General features: G+C 37.8%; 1 pseudogene; it reads right to left on the bottom strand.

Moving 5' to 3' along the window:
- Nucleotides 1-478: 478 nt before the first annotated feature.
- On the bottom strand, nt 479-18,496 carry LOC148213717 (uncharacterized; annotated as a pseudogene).
- Between the last annotated feature and the right edge of the window lie 1,203 nt (nt 18,497-19,699).

Genomic DNA, 19,699 nt, shown 5'->3' with positions numbered 1-19,699 from the left:
GCAAAATCAATCTCTCTCTCTCCCTCTCTTTCTGGGTGTCTTGTATCTCATGGAACCAAACATATTTTATCACAGGGTTCCTCAACCTTGGCAACTTTAAGACGGGCGGACTTCAACTTCCAAGGCTGGCTGGGGAATTCTGGGAGTTGCAGTCTTAAAGTTATGAAGGTTAAGGAACCCTGTTCTATCAGTTTCAGACTCAATATCAAAGGATTAGATTAGTTGGGCATAGAAAAGCATTCAGATAATCAGAGAAGTGATGCTGTATATTTCTAGATCAATATGCCAATTAGGACCATGCAAAGTTTGAAAGGGTGTTTTGGCTCAATGAAAGTTTGTACAAAAACACCTTTTCAAAGCTGTTTCACAAAGCAATATATCCCCTGCCTTTAAAAGTGTCCTAACATCACAGCCTTAGTTTATGATTCTTTAAACATCTTAAATCTTCTAATGTTTCCATTATAATGCCATCCGGCACTCACAAAATTGGCATCCACTTCCCAGACACAGATAAACCTCTCTCTGTCTCAACCAGAATCTTGCCAACTAGGCCTGTAGTCAGCACATTGCCAAGGAGATGTTCCCAGCTGCTCCAAATCCTCTGATTAAAGGCTGCAATGCTGTAAGAATCTGGAAATCCAGGGAAGCAAAGAGAAATCCCTGGCTTCCGGAAATCCATTTGTCTCTAAGGAATTGATAAACAATATCAGTTAGAAATCGGCAATAGGATTTTATTTATTTATTTATTTTATTTTATTTATTTATCAAAGTTGAATAGCCATCCATCTCACAGAAAAGTGACTCTGGGCAGCATATAACACTTAATTGAAAAATCAATAAATATATGAAGAACTTTAATTATTAAAAACTATAAAAACACAAAACAGGCCAGGATGATGTCAACCGCAGTAAGGTAGCCATCGCAAGATCTCCCTGGTCCCCTGAGACCCCCAAGACTGAAGGCACAGCCAGGTTTGGAGGGATTTTATGCTTTATTTAATTATGTGTAAGTCTGATTTATGGTCTCTGGTGATTTATTTTTTTCTGTGCAAGCTCAGTTGTTGGATGTTTGTTACACCTTGGAACCCTTGTGCAGCAGATTCCAAGATGTATATTATCAATTACACACACACACACACATACACATATATGTGAAGGTAGCCACCTCTAATTGAGGGGACACTTAGGGAGACTGCCCTACTGGAACTTAGTGGATGGCAGATGTTACTGGGAGAAGGTGGTCCTGTAGAAACCCAGCCCTTGAAGCATGAAGGGTTTTGAAGATAATGATCAACACCTTCAATTACACCTTGAAATATATATGTGCGTGTGTGTTTGTATATATATTATATATTATTATCAGATCATTCTATCCTGGGATCTGTCCCAAGCTTATCTTCTCTGCTGTAACTCTGTGAAGGAGTTTCCTCTCTAATGCTGCTTATGATTTTAGCACTATTATGTTTAATTCCTCCAACATTTTTGTTTTTGCAGGGTCACTTCATGTTAAAAAGAAATTTTTATACTTTCACTTTTTTACTTCTTTCATTTTTCAAGATTGAATTTTAATTACCCCTTATGAGATTGATTGAACTCCCAGAAGGAAGAGGAAATTATTTCCTTAGACACACACTTCAATGTTCCATAGCCAGGAGATGGCACTAGAGAATTTATTACAACTTTGATCATTTTAGTTTATTTTCTTGCTAGTCAGGGATTCATGTTATGGGGTCACTATCTCTTCCAAATACCAGAGTTAAGGGATCTCCCTGAAGGAAATTAACTACCAAACAGCTACATTAAGGCAGTGAGAGTTGGATACCCAGAGGCGTTCTGCAAGAGAAGACCCTTAACCCTATGGGCTCAGTGCTGATGCTACAATATTATTGTCGGGTTCTTCCTTGGCTTCTAAAAATTCTTTGCAAAGCTTCTTATGTCTTCACATCACCACACTTTATACAATATCACTGGGCTGTGCAAAGCCTCAGAACTTGAAAGGATGCTGTTGTGTATTTTCTATGGATCAAAGAAAATATTGTACAGTTAGGAAAGCTTTTTTTTCCTTGCCGTTTGCTTTACTGAAAACTCTAGAAGAATTAACTCCTATGAGTCTGCACAAATTACAACATATATAAGCAGGCATGGTAGCTGAGTAAGAATACAAGACACATGCATGTTTAATCAAGCAATAATAGCAATATATTATAACCCTACCTGTCTAAATACTGACACAACTTATAGCCCACTCCAATCAACTGACTTTAAGTGGTCTGCAACTCTCCAGTATATAATTGGATTTAAAAAAAACATATAAATCAAAATAAAAGCAGCATAATACAATTATAATCCTATAGAACCATGAGTCATGACTTTAATACTAACAATAATAAAAACTGATCCAACTCCCCTTGGCTTGGTGAAACAACCACGTTTTCACCAGTTTTCTAAAAATTAGGAGTGAAAAGACGAATTGAACATCAGGGAGAATACTATTTGGTGAGGGGGGACAGGGGGCAGTACTGAAGAGGCAAGCTTCCATGCCCCTGAAGGTAGCCACCTCTAATTGAGGGGACACTTAGGGAGACTACCCTACTGGAACTTAGTGGATGGCAGATGTTACTGGGAGAAGGTGGTCCTGTAGAAACCCAGCCCTTGAAGCATGAAGGGCTTTGAAGATAACGATCAACACCTTCAATTATACCTTGAAAATTCCTCACAAACCGAATTAGATGGTCTTCTCTCCCTGCCCAGTAGGATCAGGGTCATTTCAGAGAGGGCTGCTGGACAGTAATCTGTGGTTACAATTGTATCTGTGGATACAATAAAAGCTGAAAAATATTGATGTTCGGTGTTCTTACCCCAACAGTCTGAATATGGGTCAGATATACTAATTTTATGCTGGGGTACTGTAGGCATCTCTTGTTGTTTTAATTTTCCAGTGCAACTCAGAAGACCAAACTCCTCCTACACACACACACACACACACACACACACACACCAATTGGCTGGTGAGCCAGGAGAAGCCATTCAGGTACAATTTTATCTAAGGCCTATGCCACCTTCCTATTCCAGCAAGCTTTATGACTGCCTACCATCAAAATCCCAATACCCCCTGGAAACTGAGTGGCTCCATTAGTCAACTTTGGCAGATAAACTGAATAAGCCCCTCCTCTCTATGAAGTTCATGGCACCAGACAACTACACAGCAATCAGGGAGTGATCTGACCATGACAAGGGGCAGACGTTGATGTCTCTGAGCCTTACATACAGCAATTCTTCTCTGACACAAAAAGGTCCAGTACATAGCCTCCTATATGACTAGGGTCAGGTCTATGGCTGTCATGGTCATCATGAACTCCTGAGTCACTTCTCCCAGGGAAGGCTAGCTGAAGTCCCTAAGGACTATCAGCCTTGGGAACTCCACTGCCCACTGCACAATGAGGCACACAGCAGTTCAGGCAGGGAAGTCATCCTGCAGCAGGATGGATGGTAGAAAAGGAGCATTCCCACCTTGTCCCTAGAGCCCAGCTTTACCAGAAGGCCAGGCCTCACATCTGATTATCAGATGTGCCCTTTGATGGCAACAAAGTCTCCCAGATCACAACTACTACTCCCCCCTCCACCCTTTGTGGCTGATGCAAAATCTAAAACTGAGGGAGGTACATTTCTGAGAGAGAGAGTCTCCCTCTGCCCCAGCCAGGTTTTGGCAATACTAGCCAGGCTTGGTCTCTCACCTACAGTAAGGCAAGCTTTATTGTAGGCAGACCTGGCATTGACCAGCAACAGCCAGAAGCCAACAGTGCCAAGAATCTGCTGACCTGATTTTTGAGCTGGGACCAGGTTGCCAAAAGTAAGGATTTATTTTATTTTATTTTATTTTATTTTATTTTATTTTATTTTATTTTATTTTATTTTATTTTATTTTATTTTTTAATGCAATGTTGCAGCCACCGAACTCCAGATGACTCTGGGTGGCTTACACTTTAAAAAAGTAGGAACAATGAAAAACAATCAGATCACAAACATCTAGAAGGCAAACTATGAACAACAAAAAAAAATCCTATATAGGTTAAACCATCACCCTGCCCACTGTCCTAAGAGAATAGACAAGTTTTCAATGATTTTCTGAACATCATCAGGGTGGGAGCTATAAAGATCTCTAGGGAGAAGATGCTGTTCCAAAGTGAGGCACTGCCGTTCTCACTTCCCCAAGAACAGCCTAACCCCACCTCCCTTTATCTGTCTCCACTGTAAGCATTGAAGTCCCATTCCCTTCCCTATTTTCAGGTGGGGTCCCTACTACTCTTAATCCATCCCATCACCTAAATTGAGGGTTTTTGTTTTTTGTGGTATAAAAATATATATAAATATTTGAGCTTAGTGTCAAATAACCACTATATTATTATTATAAATACTGAAAAAAGAGGAAAAAGAGAAGAAGGAAGGAAGGAAAGACCCTACTAAAAATGATACAGATAAGTATTTAATTTCTAACCCTAACCCTAACCCTAACCCCACATGTGGTAGAATGTTCCTTCTGTCTCTTGACATTTCCAACATTTAATGTTGTTATGATTTGTCCATTTTGGCAATTATTGACAGAGTTGTATGCCTTTATGCCAGGTTTTTTTTATTATGTAAATTTTATATATTTGTTCCTCAGTCTCTCAGAATCCTCTTCAGACATCCCTTTTTACACTACTGCTGTAAGATTTTGATGCACAATTCACCATAATAATAGCTTTAAATACTTTCACTAACCTTCTCAGCTTCCAACCAGAAACCTCTCCTATCAACGTAACTTTCATTTTCACTCCTATCAACGTCACCCTCACACTCAGACCTATCTTCCAGTGCTATCACAAAGAAAAAGTGTGGTTCATTATCACTTACTAATTGTTCTGGAACACCTGTCCTTGCCAAGAGTTTTCTCAATATAGTGGTACCTCGGGTCACGAACGCTTCTGTTCACGACCAATTCGGGTCACAAACAGCACCGTTCACAAAATTTTGCTTCCGTCTGCGAACTCTGCATCGGGTGACGAACAGGATCCGCAGCCATTTTCCCTGCTGTGACACGTGGTCGTGACTTCCTGTAGGGAGGGGGACTCTCCTTCCAAGCAATAACCATCTCCCCACCCGCCTTCCTGTCCTCCACGCCAGAAGTCGCCTCAAGCAAGGTTAGCATTCTCTCTCTTCGTACTGCACTGTACTGTATTTTGTTTCATATTTTTGTGGTTTTTTTTAAAAAATACATATGGTTCAGAACGGATTAACCATATTTACATTGAACCTTATGGGAACATTTAATCCAGAGTCGGAGAACGAATTAAGCTCGTGACCCGAGGTACCACTGTATATCCATGATGTATGTGGCTGTTGTTGAAGTCACTGGAAATACTACTCACCACTTGGAAATGGAAGCACCACAAATAAAAAGAGTTTACCTATAAAAAGTCTCCCAAAGTCTCTACAGATTCTTTGCCTTGACCAGGCAGGCCATTGCCATGGGTGAAATGATGCTGTTTTTGGCATCTTTGGGACAAGTTGGCACCCTAAGCAACTCATTATGAGGCATTCAATTTATTGGTGTATTCCCAGGTGCCAAACAAAACTACAGGTTAGTCCCTTCATCTTTGGTAGTTTGAGAAGTCCAACGTATAGCTCGAACTCTCAGCTTGGACAGTATGACTCTCAGTCCACAGGTAATACAACCACTCCAAGTCTAAATTCATCACAGGATTGATAAAACTCCATAAACTGAGATTTTGCTCTGTATTCTAACCATTGTGAGATGCTGTTTAATCGTGAGATAGTGTTTGGTTTCTCAGCATTTCTCTTTGAATGATCTCAGCTGGGATGAAATACTTTCAATCTCTGTGAGAGAAGACTTGCCAAAGGAATCCCTCCCTGAAACATTCTTCAGGCTGTTTACCACGTAGAGGCAAATGGCATAACCCATTTCCATCTGTGTGATTGGGCATGCTGTTTTGTATCTATTCTTTTTAGTGAACAAAGCCCTATTCTACACTGAGTATTCACTGCAAGAGGGATCTCTTTTTGTGGATTGAAATCTGACAGTAGTGGATGATGATAAGTGATGAGGACAAACTCTCTTCCGTAGAGGTGCCAACTGAAGCATTTAACTTCTCCAGGCAAGTCCAGCACTTCCCTATTGGTACATAATTTTTCTCTGCAGTTCTGAGTGTGCATATTGCAAAAGCTACCTGGCATTCATTGCTGTCTCTCATGATGTGTAACAGAACCACACCAAAGCCATATTGAGAGAGATCAGAAGCCAACTGTACTAGTGACTGAGAGTTATATAATGTGGGAGCACTAGGTCTGATGTCATCATAAACTTTGCTTCTCTGACAACTTGTTTGCAGTATGTTGTCCACTGCCATGTCTCACCACTTAAAGCAAAGTGTTCAAGGAATACAGCACAGTAGCTAAGTTTGGCCAGAATCTGTTATAATAATTAATGACTCTTAGAAGAATGTATCTGTAACACACCTTGTGGTTTTAAAGTATCAACAACTGCTTGAATTTTCTCTGTACAGAGTGCATCAACGGTATGATGGCAATAATTACCACCAGATTTAAAGAATTCACATTTTTATTGGAGTGGAGGCTAAAGATGAATGGGACTAATAGCTTGGACTAAAATTAGATGGATCCCTTGTTGCTACATAGCTCTTTCTGAAACTCCTTCCATCCTTCTGACTCTATTTACCACGTGGTGAGTTGACAATGGCTCTTAAGAGAGCTCTAAATGAAATATTTATTGATGCCTTTTAAAATTAAGCTGAGGATTATGTGCAGGCCAGAAAACTTAGAAGTCTTTTCTTAAAGGTTTAACTAATTGTAAAAAATATTTTCCTGCCTTGTGTGATGCTATCCTTTAATGAAAAAGAGTAACTCATTACATATTTATTAGACCTTTATATATACATTTGTCCAACCATCCCCACAACCCAGGAAATGTGAGCATGTCCACCCAAAGATAGATGAGAAGATGTAGATCTTGTTCTTATGTTAGCTACTTGTTCCCAATTGTATCCATGCACTTGCAGAAGGTGACCTGGAATCATATTATTGATAGGACAATGTTATGGATGGTGACAGTGCTCATTATGAAATCCTGTTAAATATCATGATATAACAATGGCAGCAGATGCATAAGATAGAATTTTCAATTAATCTGCAATGTCAGGTGAACAACTTAAGTCAGCATAATAACCTCAGTCAGTTCTAAAATAATCTATGCTGTGCTAGAGCTGTTTAAAATCCAGAAAGTTTAAATGAATATGGTACTATATAACAGAGATTATTGATCATGACTAGCAACACTAAAAAGGAATTGTCTTGAGGAGAGATTTTTGTATTCCATGTTTATAAAGCCTTGTCTACTATTTGGCTTTAATACAAATGAATAACTTTATAAACCATCTAAGTTTCATAAAAGCTTATATTTCCTTTATGTCTGCTTCATTAAAAGCAATCATTTGGACTGTAAAGGGAAATAGTTTTAATATGAGACTTCAAGCAGTTGTGCTATAAAATTCAACCATCTGGGTAAAAGAAAAACTAAATATACATGAACTTTCTGCAGGATTTATCTGCCCAGAAGATGACAGATTATGAGCTTTCTCAGAGCACTTCCATACACGGACTCTGCACCAGCTTGAAAGCAGCCTAGAATCTCTTTGTTCCCATAATATTGGCTTTGGACCTTATCTATTATAGCATCCATGTCTGGAATAACCTTCTCCTGGAGACCAGGCTGGTACCAGCATTAGCAAGTTTTTGACACCAGGCCAGGTTCTGGCTTTTTCCTCCTGCATTCAAGATAATTATTCATGACTTGATCATATTTTCTTTCCCTTGAGACCTCTCTGTCTCTTGCTTATGTGTTCTAAAGTGTATGCTCTTAGTTCATTGATTATTTATTTTACTTGGTTTTATTATTGTATCTCATTTTTTATAGATTGTAACATGCCATAAGATTTTCTGGATAGCAAAGGCTGTCAATATTCTAAATACATAAATTCATACATATTTCTGGCTCAGATAAACTATATTGGAAACAACAGTAAAACTAATTTTTTAAGTGACAATGCTTTGTGGAGCTTGTAGACAGTTCATTACCCTATCTGCAGGAATTCTGAACTCACATACCTCCTGGTTATCTTCAGATCTTGCAGAGGGAAAGATGGCTTATGCTTTTTTAGCCCCTTCTTGTAGGAATTTCTGGGATATTTTTTTTTAACAGATGATCAGATAAATATATACAACATCAAAGAAGAAGATGGATTAGGAGATGATACAAGTAATTTATTTTTTATTTTCCTTTATCAAGCAATAGGATTCTCTTTTATGAACATCTCCTGAGCATTCAGAGGCTGAACTTTGATTTTCACTTTTCAACTCCTTGTTTCTTTTTAATTTTCTTCTCCTTTCTCCTTGTCTTCTGGAGCCAATGCCATTGAGCCATTCTCGTGACGTTATGAAGACCTAGTTAGCTTCTTCTAACTATCCCATATCTCTATTTAATACTTTTCAGCTCTACCTCTCACCTTCTAAAGGTACTTGCCTATATGAAGCTTGAGATGGTTTTCTGTTGAAAGATGGTCTGTTGAAGGATGTTCTTCATGAGAGACAGGACAATTGTAAGTTGTCCTTACAACTATTGAGCATATAGTACAAACACAAGGAGAGAAAGGTAAAGTTATTCCCACTTTTGGATTGCAATATTAATACATTCATGCCTAACAGCCTGTCTCATTGAATTATAGTGAGATTTATGTATAAGCAAACATGCAAAAGTTTGGAATCTAGGTATGTCTTTTGTTAATGTTGTTCTTATTGTTTTCTATTGTTATTGCATTATAATAATTATAAATACTATTAAATTTAAAAGACACATATTACAAGACCATTGCCTCGGAAAGGCACGTAGTGATGGTATCTCTCTCTTGAGAATCTTCAGTCCAATGGTTGCTCAAATCTAAATCTCTGAAAAAGATTTAAAAGTTAATATTTCCTCTTGGAAGGGCAATTATTTTCTAATGTGTTTCTTCCCTTAGGCACACCCAAAGGAAGCTAGTTGTATGGAAATAATTTGATAAAAATTGTTCAAGCTAGAGACTTGTACAAGAGAGAGAATGTACGCACACAGACAGACAGACACACACACACACTCCAATCTAGATAGATAGATAGATAGATAGATAGATAGATAGATAGATAGATAGATAGATAGATAGATAGATAGATGGATGGATGGATGGATGGATGGATGGATGGATGGATGGATGGATGGATGGACGGATGGACGGACAGACAGACAGACAGACAGACAGACAGACAGACTTAATTCCTGAACAAGTTCCTACAGTTTTCTTGGCAACATTTTCAGAAGTGGCTTGTCATTGCCTTCTTCCTAGGACTGAGACAATGACTAGCCCAAAGTCAGCTGGCTTTGTGTCTCAGGCAGGATTAGAATTCACAGTCTCCCATTTTTGAGCCCAGTGCCTTTAACTACTACACGAAACCGGCTGTCATTCCAACAGATGCTGTTATTTATTAGATTCTGCTTCATATAACAATATAATTTAAAGTAGTCCAGTCTGGTCCACCTTAGATCACTTGCTCCTAAAATACCTAATTTAGTATGCTTTCTTTCCACTTTGACATGTGTTATGCTTTTCATCTTTCTTGTTCCAACTGAATATATCTTTTAAGATGAGGATCTCTTCTTTTGGTACTGGTACCATCAGTGACCAAATTTCCTTGTGTCTTTGTTACCCCCACCCCCACCCCCACCCGAATGATTCATAAATTTCTATGCTCTTTCCCAGTACAATGAGAAGATTATCTTCCAACTTGAATGGTCCCATGATCTGGCCAAGTTATCTAAGTGTTTCAGCCACACTCATATATTCATCTTGGCAACAATACATAAGTGGTTTGCCATTGCGTTTTGGCTTCCTTAATGCTTGCCGAATGATTTCCCTTTTCAGAGCCCTAGAAATGTATCTTTTGATTGTGATGTATAAAGAAAATCAGATATTGGACAGCATTCGGGGGGGGGGGGCAAGGTGAGCCCTTGGCAAACCTCCAAGAGCTCCTTTATGTTTTTACTGTAATAAACACTCACTGACTTCTTGAAATCAAAAGTCAGCTCCTACCTGTAGAATAGACAAGGACCTAAGGCAAAATGGATTTCTGGATTGGTATTTTCTTTCTACCTAAGTTTCTGTAGAAGTATTCTTAAAGAGTCAATGAAGAGTCATGTGGGTCTTCTTCCTGATTTTACTTTGCTAATATTGAGAGTTTGAAACTTAGGGAGAACTCCTGTCTCTAACTTAAAATAAACCCCATCCATAAACAGCTTTAGCTCCTCATCTATTAGAATTAAAGAGTCCCCTTCAAATCAAGCTTCGCTCCTGGCAGCTTCATGCAATTTTTTGTCAACCGTACAGAAATTATTTGCCATTGCTTCTCCTCGCTCTTCCCTCCCCCCGCCCCCCAACATGCTGACATTCTATTTGGAATATTTGTTTCATGGATCCAGCCAAAGCTGTATTTTTATGGAAGAAAAATGAACATAGGCTAACCTCTATTTTAATGTAGAGGGTCATAATTTGCATCATGTTCCAGTTGTAAGTGGTAAACATTTCTATTTGGTAAGCCCCAGCATATGTTTGCTAATGGATTTTGTTGGAGATACTGTTTGAGAAAGCTGTTACTGCCCTCTAGTGGAAGACTATGTTATTTATGAACAAATTTCCTTCCTTCCTTCCTTCCTTCCTTCCTTCCTTCCTTCCTTCCTTCCTTCCTTCCTTCCTTCCTTTCTTTCTTTTTTTATTTCTTTCTTTCTTTCTTTCTTTCTTTCTTTCTTTCTTTCTTTCTTTCTTTCTTTCTTTCTTTCTTTCTTTTAGCAGAATCAGTTTGCCTAGTTGGAGACAATTGACAAAAGAGGGAATCAAGTCAGGGTGATGAGTAATATGAATAATATAATATATTGCTGAAAAAAAAGAGGATGAAAAGAGGGGAGTGGTTTACTTTGAATATGCATTCAATTTGCATATGCATATTTATATATGAGTTCTACAATAAAATAATTATTTTTTAATATTTTTGTATAGTTATTTTATTAAAGATTACAATTGTGACAGTAAAAACTAATACCAGAAAAAGAATAAAAAGAAAAAATAGAAGGTACAGGAATAAAGGAAAAAAGGAAAAAAGAGAAGGAGAAATAGAAAAGAAAAAAGAAAAATAAGAATGTAGTAAAGAAAAAGAAAAGAAATATATAAAGAAATGACTTCCCCCTTCAACACAAGTATAAACAATTTTAGTAACTTATCACCTTCTCTTAAAATACAACAAATGATCTCTACTTCCCATATCCTATCTCTTATTTATAAACAAATCCTTAAAGCTTCATCATTTCAGTCCTGATGTCAGCAAAAGTCCATTAAGGGTTACCAGAGATAACAATGCGTTTATTTTAACCTTGATCAAATAAACCAACTTTATATTCCCTTCTTTTACTTTTAACAATCTTAATCTTTAGTCCATTCAAATAATGTCATAGAACTTGATTTCTTTTCATTTTTTCTTTGTCCCTTCTCAATTCTTCAAAGCTTTAACAAGCTTCTTTTGTAAATACAGTATAGGAAAATGATCCAGCTCACTCTCTTAGTTTATTATTTCTATATCCCTTTTAATGATTAAGACATCAGCTGGTTTCTTTTGTAAGTCCAGTGTAACATCTTTTTCCATGTAATTCTTGTAGCCTGTCATTTTTAAATCCACTTTCAGATCAGTCTCAGTCTTGTCTGGTAAAACATGTTCCTCTTCCATAACATCTTTAACACAGTCTATCTACAGAGGCAGAAAATCTTAAAATTAACTTCTGGGTCCATTGTTCAAAAATATCCTTCAATATCTCCAATGTTAAAATATTTTGCTTAATTCTGTATTTGTAAGTCCAGTATGAATGTTCTTTAATTGTAATCTTTAGTTCCTTCTAGTTCCCTCAAGTGTCCAATTTTTAAAGTCTTATCTCATTAAAAAAAAAAATTTAAAACAAAAGCATTCCTAAGGAAAAGATTCTTTATAATTAATTCCAAAATCTTATTTCAAATCAATCCGAAATTTCAAGTTAATCAAATTAATCTGGACCCTTAGTCCATTTGTAATTTTCTAAAATCAAAGTTTTAATAACCCTTTTGCTGTTTACTCAAAAAAAAAAAAATTAAACCTTTCAACTTGTATTTAAAACTTTTTTCATTAAGGATTGAAGGAAACCCACCCAGTGCTATAAAACCTGTTGATCCAAAGGTTCCTAATAGCTGAAAAGCAGTTAACAAACAATTTCTGAAAGTGATTAGAAAAAGAAGTATCCAAACCCAGTGTCCTTTTGAAGGCACCGATTGTGGTTTGAACAAGATGGCTATTCCCTCATCTCCCAAAGCTCTAAATCTGCCAGAGACCACTGTCTTGTGGTCTCCTCATGAGAAGCAACTGCATGGAGTACTTGTGGGTGATCTCAAGTCCTCTCCTTATCTGGAGAGAAATTACAGAGAGCCAGTCTACTCGCCAGCTTTTCATTCCACTGTGGTTGTCGGCTCTGCTTTTAGTGGAGCCATCTTCAATCTACCATTTTTTCCCCGGGGGGGGGGGAATCTATAATAAAATAATTATAAAGAGGAAAAATAAAAACCTACATCTTACCAGAGGAGAAAAAGACTGATCAAGTAAGCTATGTGCCTGCTAAGATCCAGATGCTAACTAGTGCTAGGTAACAGCACAACAGCTCGTTTGCCTTCCTAGAGAAGGAAGACCTCATTCCTTTGATGATGTCCCAGATGTCACTAGCTAAGTCACTCTGTCTATTCACTGAATCCAGCCTTTCCTATTCTTCAAATATTCTCAGCTGACAGCTGACTGACAGAGAGGTCTATCCCTTCCATAGGTACTGCTCTGTACTTCCAAACCAGCTGAGAGAACCTAAACTTTTGACCCATTTAAATCAGTTCTAATAGTTAAAATCAAAATAATTTACAAAGCCACTCACTTTCCAGAGCAGATAGTCATTTGATAAAGAGTACTCATATTCTGTTGAATGATCAGATTCTGACTTCCTTAATAATATTCCTGACTCCCACGCTGGTTTTTCCTTGGACTGTAAAGCAATAAAATAAATATTCCTGACCTCATTATTTTTCTCTTTATATAATTCCTTTAAGCGTTTAATATTTTATGTTATTAGACATTGTGAAAAATACATGGTTTCCTCATTAACTGCAAATGCCCATAAGTGAAGAAATTGTGCTTATATTTTGAATATGTATCAAACATAATGTCATTTGATGTACTGTTCGTTTGGGACTGAAAAGTCTTCAGATAGAAAAATAATAATCAGAACATGTTAAAAGTATCCCAAAACAAATGAAAGACCAAACTTTTGAAAGCCAGGACGAATAAGAAGTTTTCCTTGTCATTGAAAATAGTGAAGCTTCTAAAAATCTAGGAGAAGTGCCACTAAATGATCTTTGGATATTGCCCAAGACAATCGAGCATCCAAAAATACTTTATTAGCATGGCTTCATTAGTATATCTTAAATCTGGAGAGAGGATCAAAAGAGAGAAGGCATTACCAAAGATAACCAAAACATAGAATATTCAGAGCTATAAAATGTCAAAGCAACATCCCCAATTAATTAACTAAAAAACTAAGTAACATAAATTGAGAATCACCAGTTAGAAGTGTTAGGATTGTCATCAAGGACATTTCCAGACCTAAAACCAGAACCAGTCTTATATCTTTCTATAGGAGACACAGTTGGTGAATCATCTAGAATGCCTAAAAAACACTCATTTTATTTGTGGAGGTAAGTAGAAAGAATAAAATACCAAGACATCATATCTCATTCATTGAGACATGAAGAAGAAAATTAATCCTCCTGTTGCTGGCAAGTTAAGTTATGACAGAACTAGAAATAAACAAAGAGAAGAAAATTTAGCAAAATGCTATCACTTTTCTCAACAAAATAATTTACCTGGAATTTTTTATTCTGAATGGAATAAGTGTATTCTCTTCTTTGCCTTTAGATGTCTCTGTTCTACTTCAAAAAGACGAGTATTCTCTCTTCCTCAAATCTATACTGAACCTTCTTAAATAGAAGCTTTTATTTAGTTTTGGAATGCACTGACAAATAGATTGTGCTAATATGTTGTATATATATAGGCACAAAGGAAGTTTAATCTTCACTTTGGTCATTAGCTTCATTTTCACCTCAGTAAGACCAGATTAAAGAAACAGTAGAATCAAGGAATGTAGATTTGAGTTTCCAAACCAGAACTAATTGAGTAAAATAAAAATCTAGTGCCTATGTAACTGTTATGAGCATAAAGATGGGAGAATATATACAGTCCTTGGATAAACTGAGTGAATGATTTGATTTTATTTGTTCAAAGTCGCTTTTGTAATTATACATGATTTATTTGAGATAATAGCCAAATCATAACTTGTATATGAATGATCCCATGTTTCTCTTTTGGTTTTTCTCCCATTGCAATAGTCATGTAACTCCTAGCCAACTTTGAAACTGCTCCTTATGACAACTTACCAATATACCCTCCATTAATTATAATTCCCAAATCCAAACTGAAATAATTTAGCAATGGTATGAAACAAAGCAAAACCATCATTTTCAAGAAGCATCTGAAGATTATCCAGGCTTTTATCTTCAGAAAATTATAGCTATACTCGGTTAGCCATGTAGGCCTATGAAGATATACAGATTAAGTTTTTAGGAGTCCCCATAGTGAAATAATTATGGCTATTTCCTTTTTTAACACATTGCAGATGGATCTCTGAATTCCCTGACACATACCATTTCTTTAAGTTATCAGACAGTCATCTCAGGATCTGTTCTATTCGTTTTGAAATATTAAATAGTTGATACTCAATTAAAACTATTGATCTGAAAAATTGGTTAACTTCTTTTCCTTCTTTCAGTAGTGTGAGGTTCATGTAAACACTAAGAACAGCTTCATTAGACAAAGAAAATCAGGATTTTTATGAAGAGAATCATTCATGTGTGATGAAGACCTCTGATCTTTGAAGCTGCTGGTATTTTAAGCAATACTTCCATTCTGTTTTTCACTGCTCAGACCTCACCCCAAGTATGATGTTCTTCCATAACATCTTTAAACACATACTGCTAATTTATATTGGATTATTTGTATCATTTTGTGTGTCATTCTCAATAACTAAAAGTGTTCAGAAGAATAGGCTGTTCCATGCCAATGTCAGCCTTACTAGGTAGACCAGACAGGAAACATGACCAGATGAGCTAATTCTACTTCATTGTAAGGCTCCATTAACAGAACCCTGCAAGTCTGAAAGTACAATTCTTCCCTGTCTCCTTTACAGCTGGAGAATCAGGGAGGATGTCTTCTGAGCTTCTTGCCCCACCCGCCATCCAGCCACAGACTATGATGTCTCTTATCTGACTGTGTCCTACACAGCGTCTTTGGGCCGAGTCTCCCAAGGTCTTTCCCACATACCGTTATAGTCAGTAAGTAGGTTTTCATGCATAAAATACTGCTGATGAAAATGACAAAATCGTATTTGCCTTGAAAGCACAGAATATTTAAAATCCTTAGCTCTTTATTCACACATTTTTAAGCCAGTGTGTCTAAAAACAATTAAGAGAAGCTTCAAAAACTGCTCTTACTAATATGGACTTATCCACACTGCCTGGATGCCCTGTCACCAGAATGACCTAAAAAGTGTTTTTGGAGAGCAGGAATGGATGACATTGCTCTGTACTTGAATCCTTCCCACCGCAAATGGGATTCTGAGGTATCTTCCTGGTGCAGTTTTCAAGCAGTCTTTCCCCCTTATGTCACCTCAGTCCCTTCTTCCCATCTTAGCTGGTGCACTTGACTTCATTACAAGCTAACTCCTGCAGTTTACTGACTACTTTGTAGAGGCAGGAACAGGGCCCTGTTGCAGATCGGAACTAAGCTACTGATTCTGGGTTGCAAGAATCCAGATCACTAGACTTGTAGCTTGCTGCCATCTCTGGGGATACCCTGGTCAGTACCTACTGAGGCTGCCTGCCACATTCATCCAGAGCCCATTCACCTCTGTCTGCCATTCCACCCCACCCTTGGGCTGCCCAATGCAAATGCCTAGGTTCCTTAGTGGGTGCATAGCAGCCATGCAGCAAATCAGAACCAGGTACATTTTTGTTTGATGGTTGGTCGGTTTAAAATTAAAGGCTGAACTGACCAAGACCCCTATGCCTGCAGGACCCAAAGTGGCCACTATCGCTGCCTTTATTCTAATGTATACCATTGCTCAAAGGTAAAGGTGGAGAATTGTCTACATCAGTTTGCTTTGATTCAGTTATCATGGCAGACTATTATGGTTGATTGTACAGTCAGCCAGATGTTTAGACTGGATTTGGCATTTTTATCCACCCATCAAGTCCTTCCCAAGGACCTAGGATAGGCAGCTGTTGTTGTTTGATGGTGTTAAAGATATCGTCACAGGATATAAGTAAAGCTGCCTTTTGCAATTGACTGAGGGTGATTTTGTCAATGCCGATGGTGTTCAAGTGGTACTCCAGATGTTTTGGGATTGCGCCCAAGGCATCTGTTGCTATTGGTGCTATCTTTGCTTTCTTTTGCCATAGTCATTCTACTTCTATTTGTAGGTCTTTATATGTTGTGATTTTCTCCAGTTCTTTCTCTTCTATTCTGCTGTCTCCAGGTATTGAAATGTCCACTATCCAGACTTTTTTGTCTTTCTTATCAACAGTTGTTAAGTCTGGGATATTGTGTGGCAGGTGCTTGTCTGTTTGAATTCTGAAGTCCCAGAGCATTTTAGCTTCTTCATTTTCTATTACTTGGTCTGTTTTGTGGTCCCACCGGTTCTTGCTTGCAGGCAAACGGTATTTCTTGCAGATATTCCAATGCACCATTGTGGCTACTTGGTCATGCTGTTGTTTGTAGTCAGTCTGTGCGATCTTCTTGCAGCAGCCAACTAGGCAGTCCACTGTTTCTGCAGCTTCTGTGCAGAGGCAGCATTTCCTGTCTGTTGCTATCCTCTCAATTCTGGCTTTATATGCATTTGTTCTTAAAGCTTGGTCTTGTGCAGCCAGAATTTGTCTCTATCTCTTTGTCTCTTTCTTCAATTTTCCTGCTCTTAGCCATTGCCAGGTCTTGTTATCTGCTTTGTCTGCTAGTTTGTGTGTGTGTGTGTGTGTGTACTAGCCATGTAATACTTTGCCGTGCCATGCCTCTTTTCTGTTCTTCATCTGGTCTTTCTTATATGCCAGTTTGGTTTCTCTGGTATTCAGTAAGCCTTCATGGTGTACTACTACGACGACAACGACAGCAACGACGACGACGACGATGATGATGATGATGATGATGATGATGATGATGATGTTTTTATCCCACCTTGATGTACTGGGGATTAAATTTAGCTGATCTTCTCCGTTAAAATTGGATGGCTGTCTGATTATAAGGCATGGGATAGTAACAATCATGCCTGCACAATATCCCAGTCCTTGGGATTGGAGATTCTGAGTTGAATCCCTTCTTTTTGGACCTAATGGCCCTACGTTGGGCCAGTTCAATATGTCAGACCTGTGTCACATAGGTGAAAAACATATTTTTGGGAGATCAGTATAATATCCTCTGAAGAAGCAGGTCCAAATTTAGACCTCACCCCATTTCCCTTACATTTCCATCCACACCTCCATGATCTTATTTTCTCATACCTTTTAAACTCTTAATGCTGTGAATGTTATTTTTAATTCAGGTGGTAGTAGAAAGCAAGTAAGAATGCAAGATATGTTAACTTTCTTTTTGAATTTAAGCATTACATAATTCTTGATCCTGAAAAGTAACTGAACTCTCAAAATATTTTTGACTTAAACCACATACTCCAATAAACTGGTTCAAACCCAAGAACTGGGTGATTAGATTGAGGCACAATACCAAAACTGAAAAGGTACGGTAGCTCCATCCAGGAGACCAAACATATTGCATTCATACTCCCTTGGCATAGTTTTCCCTTTCTTATTTTCCCTCACCCTTCCTCCAGACAGGACAGGTAGCCAGTTCTCTCCGTCTTCCTTAATATAGATGGGTAGAGTACAGACTGAATGATGTTGGCAAAAAAGCTTGAAAACAGTCAAATCCCATTGATCATGAACTAAATCTTCATGAGTTAGTAGAGATTGAAAAGGTCCTGGCATGACCTTCATAGTTTGATTCCAAGTCTTCCCATTCTTTGATTAATTTATTAAATTAATAAATTAATTGGAAAACATAATGCCAATTGGTATAGACTTGTCTTCCCTAACTTAGCATACTGAGAACCTATATATAGACAGTGCCAGTCTGGGCAAGATCAAACTAGAATAATCCAATTTATAACAATACCTTTTGCAGTCATAGCGTTCATCAGCTATGGTTGATTTTTTTTTCTGATTGAAACAGAAATGAGGATGGAGCGACTACTGAACATTCCATAATTGATGGAGAAGCTCTCTCTAGACAGCTGAATTAGGTCCTGCAAGTTTTAGAATCTGCCCTACAGTAATTGAAGAGAGTGGACTGTGTATTGTATTTATTATTTAAAATTCTTTCAGAACAAATTAAGAAATCAGAACAGCTAGAATAAATGCAAACACTGATTTACATTTCCTTTAAAAAATAAAAATGCATACGTTGTGCATGAAAAGCTTCAATCATTTTTAGTTAAATGGAAAAGGTATATTATCTAGTTAGAAAGAAAGCAATCAAGCATCCATTTATCTGTTTTCTCTCTCTCTCATCCTTTCTAAATTAGGATGACAGTATTTATTTATGGTTAGATTTATGTCCCACCTTTTCCTCCATGTGCTCAAGGCAGCATACGTAGCATATCTCCTCCCTTTTTTCCACAACAACCCTATGAGGTAGCTTGAAAGAGTTTGTCTGGCCCAAAGCTGCCTAGTGAGCTCCCATGGCTGAGGATGAACTGAACTTTAGTCTTCCTAATCTTACTCCAACACCTTAACCACTAGACCACACTGGTGTAAAAATAAACCTTAAAGAGAAGTGTTCCGTTTCTCTTTCTCTCTCTCTCTCAATACATGTGGACTATTAAGGCTAGCTATGTATCTATTCTTGCTTATGTTCCAAAACTTCATTGGTTAGATCACTGTTTCACTGGGGAATGGCTGGCTGGAGAATTCTGGAAGTTGACGTCCACACATCTTCAAGTTGCTGAGGTTGAGAAACCCTGGGCTAGAGTGACTATTCCATTGGCTTGAAATTTTGCATAGGTTAGTAGAGAAGTGGAGTTGCAACTACTTGCTGTCCACTGCTCCTCTGTCAGACATACTGGGCCACAATCATGCATTTCTGCTTCTTTCTTTACCCTTCAGCAGACCAGTCAGATGCACTTAGATAAAATGAAGGCACTTAGCCATCTTCTTGTCCTGTAGGTTCTCCAGGAAGCATACCTGGCTTGCTTTGATAAAAACAAAACAACAACTATATCCTCCCCCCCCCCAATTTTGCCATGGATATTTGACATACGCACTCATCACACCCGTCAGATAGCCCTATCAGGTTATTTGGGGGACCACCTCTCCCTGAAGGAATCTGCCCA

Source organism: Python bivittatus, unplaced genomic scaffold (genome assembly GCF_059951505.1).
Source record: "Python bivittatus isolate LINGU-HERP-01145 unplaced genomic scaffold, Pbiv_v1 ctg000840_np1212, whole genome shotgun sequence".
Classification (NCBI taxonomy): domain Eukaryota; kingdom Metazoa; phylum Chordata; class Lepidosauria; order Squamata; family Pythonidae; genus Python; species Python bivittatus.
The sequence above is the reverse complement of the archived record's forward strand: the minus strand, read 5'-3'. Positions and strand labels throughout refer to the sequence as shown.